A 3,403-nucleotide genomic window follows, 5' to 3' on the forward strand; every position below is an offset into this window, starting at 1 on the left:
GGCCAGCGGGTTTGTCTCAGTGGATAGACATCGGCCTGCGGAGTAAAGATCCCAGGTTCAATTCTGGTCAAGGGTACATGCCGGGGTTGCAGGCTCGACCCCCCAGTAGGGGGTGTGCAGGAGGCAGCTGATCATTGATTCTCTCTCATCATTGATGTTTCTATCTCCTTCTCCCTCTCCCTTCCTCTGAAATCAATTTTTTTTAAAGTATCTGTATATGAATCTGCTGACTGGGGAGGTGAGGACCTCAGCGGGTGGGCTGGGGGTCTTGTGCCAGGTTCTCTCCAGCGAGTGAGGGCGGTAGCAGGAGGTGTATGGTGGGGTGGGATGGAGGTGGGGGTGCATGGGGCGGCCAGATCAGCCACTTCACTCCCTCCCACTGGAATCGGCCCTCCCATGACCCACGGCCTTGACATGCACAATGAGTCCTGCTATGAAGCAGAAACAAAAAGGGACCCAAAGACATGTGGATAGTCCTGTCCCAAGAAGAACTCTGAAGAGGACCCAGCCTCCCACAGCTGGGTCTCTTGTGGGAAGAGAAAATGAGTTGGTTGAGGGCTTGTCCAAAAGGGGACATGGGACTGACCCGTTCACATCTCAGACTTCTAGCTCTGGAGTTATTATCGTCCCAGAACACGGTGAAAACAAAGATCTTGGAGGAGTTGCCCAAGAAGCATTTGGTCTTATGGTTACAGAAAATCCATCCTCTCCATCTTGGAAAGAAGTGGAGAGAAACGGAGGGAGGAGGTCTGGGAAGCACTGAAGGAAAAGGCGAAACTTCATAACGAAATTGAACAGCCCTGGCCGGCTTGACTCTAGATAAAGCGTCAGCCTGCGGACGGAAGGGTCCCAGGTTCGATTCCGGCCAAGGGCACATGCCTGGGTTGCGGGCTCAATCCCCAGTAGGAGGCATGCAGGAGGCAGCCAATCAATGATTCTCTCTCATCATTGATGTTTCTCTCTCTCCTCCATTCTTCTCTGAAACCAATAAAGAAATATATATTTTTTTAAAAGAAATTGAATGAAAGGACAGTGAAACTGCCCGCCTGAAAAAGGAGCATAACGAATTGGCAGGTGCAGCAGAACACACACAGCACATGGCAGGTCATAGAGAGACTGCAAGGAGAGCCTGGTAACTTCGAACCACCCGATAGTTAGAAATTTGATTCTGAACAGGAAACTGGTGAGGAATCTGAAATGGAAGACTCAGAAATTGGTCCACGTGCTGAAGAAATTTACCTTCTACAGAGGCAAAGCCCTGTATGTGAGATTCATGAATATTTGACTTGAGAAATATATAAGCAGTTTACCTCCACGATAGTTCTTTGTAGCTGAGCAAGGAACTCTGTAATGCAGACTTGAAATCAAACTTCCTTGTTTGAATCCTGGGACCCTATTATTGTATTAAAACACAAATTCTATGTATTTTTGTTGTTGATCCTCACCCAAGGGTATCTTTTCCATTGATTTTCAGAGAGTGGAAGGGAAGGAGGGAAGAAAGGAGAAAGAGAGAGAGCTAGAGCTAGAGAGAGAGAGAGAGAGAGGAACATCAATGTGAGAGAGACAGTTACTAGTTGCCTCCTGAATACGCCCCTACCGAGGGTGGGGAACGAACCCCACAACCCAGTCCATGCTCTTGCCCAGGAATCGAACCTGAGACTCTTTGGTGCATGGGCCAAAGCTCTAACTAGTGAGCAACACTGGCCAGGGCAAATTCTATGTATCTTTAATCTACGGTGTTTTATGCAAATAGCATTTTCTCACATGTCAGACACGACCCGTGTATATGCTAAGTAAACTTCAGCCTCCTATTGAAAACACACACAAACCCTGCTGACAGCAGTCTGATCTGAACAAGGAACAGTGATCACCGGCCAGGTAGGGCTGGGGACGGCAGAGGGGCGGGTGGGAAAGGATGGATGTGAGTGCGTTAAGGGGGTCTCTTGCGAGGCAGAGACATGATGCTTGAGCTGAGAGCAGGAGCGTTTCCTGGGTCCCCTGGTTATTTGTCCTCAGCCTTTGTCTCGCTCCCTCACGCCATCTGTCACCATGTGTGTGTCTATTTGCAGCATCACAGTCGATCTTGGTTTTGCTTGTGTTCCTGGTCAGCTGGCGGAGTCATTAGAGTTCATTTTCAATTAAAATGTCACCGGATGTTCTGTTAATAGCAGAGGTGAGCGTTCTGCCTGCTTTAGGGAAGACACGATCTTCCTGTGCAGCGGAGGCTTTGGAGGCTCCAGGGCTGGGAGGGAACGGAGCCGGAATGCGGCGGGGCGCTGGGTCAGTTAAGGTCCCTTCTCTTTGGCCCCCTCCACCGAGCAGCTCCCCGCCTGGTGCACAGGTCTCTGACCAAGGTCCGCTGATGTCATGTTCTGCGCTTCAGGTTTCTAGCTCCTTGTGCTGGGAGAGGTGGACGAGCTGGTGGGGCTGTGGGAGACGGTGGGAGGTAAGGTATTTGGAATTTGGCTTTGGAATTCTTCCCATGTTTGAAAGGCTAGCCGGTGACGTCTGGGAGAGCCCTCTCAGGCTGACTGTTTTGGTCATGGGCTGGGTGGAGCGGGGAGGAGAGGGAGGAGGAGGAGGCGAGGTTGCATGGAAGTCTAAGTGACCTTCACACCCTGCTGGGTGGGCCTGAGGTCAGAGGTTCATGACACCCTCAGGCTCCCACCCCAGCTCTCCCAAGGCCTCTCACTATTAGAAGGCAGTGGCCTGCAGAAGGCCAGCACCAAGCCAGCAGGCAGGAGAGCACTGGGCACCCTAAGACACCAGTGCATTAAGGGAGCAACTCCTCTCATCTCTGGGCGGAGGAGACATGAGGTACATAGGGAGCACAGGCATTCACCCCCTTCCCCTCCATAATGATCGACTGCAGATCCACTTCCTGGTCTGTATGGGATAACCTCAGAGGTCCCTAATGCTAGTAGGTGGTCGCTCCCTAAAAACCCTTGAATGGTGATTTGAAACCTCATCATTCCCCACCCCAGTCTTCCTTCTAATTCAGACCATGTCAGCTGGTTTAGAGAGGATACAGGTGTATTGTGCTAGATGGGCTTCGGGGTGCTTGTCTGCCCATCCCGCATGCCAGCCTTTGGGGAAAGTGCTGGCTTAAATAGTGGAGGTATTTTGGGTCCCTGGGTCCCAGGCACCTAGTCACCAAGTCATATAGCTTCTTACCAGAAATCTCTTTAACTCCCTTCCTGCTCTCCATCCTCACCACACAGTCTTGGTCAGGTCTTTACCATTTCTCCCTTGGATCACTGCAAAATACCCCCACTGACGTTTCCACTTCTAGGGACTTCCAGCTTTAATCCCTCCTCTCCATGGCTGCCAGCGTTCTCTTTCTAAAAACAGACAGAAAATCCCATTTTCTGCCTGAAAACTTCCAATGGCTTCCCACTGCCAA

General features: G+C 51.0%; 1 pseudogene; it reads left to right on the plus strand.

Annotated features, from left to right (window-relative positions):
- Positions 1-421: 421 nt before the first annotated feature.
- LOC102772554 lies at positions 422-1,268 on the plus strand (annotated as a pseudogene).
- Positions 1,269-3,403: the final 2,135 nt, after the last annotated feature.

The sequence above is a fragment of the Myotis davidii genome, unplaced genomic scaffold (genome assembly GCF_000327345.1).
Source record: "Myotis davidii unplaced genomic scaffold, ASM32734v1 scaffold109, whole genome shotgun sequence".
In the NCBI taxonomy this organism is placed as follows: Eukaryota; Metazoa; Chordata; class Mammalia; order Chiroptera; family Vespertilionidae; genus Myotis; species Myotis davidii.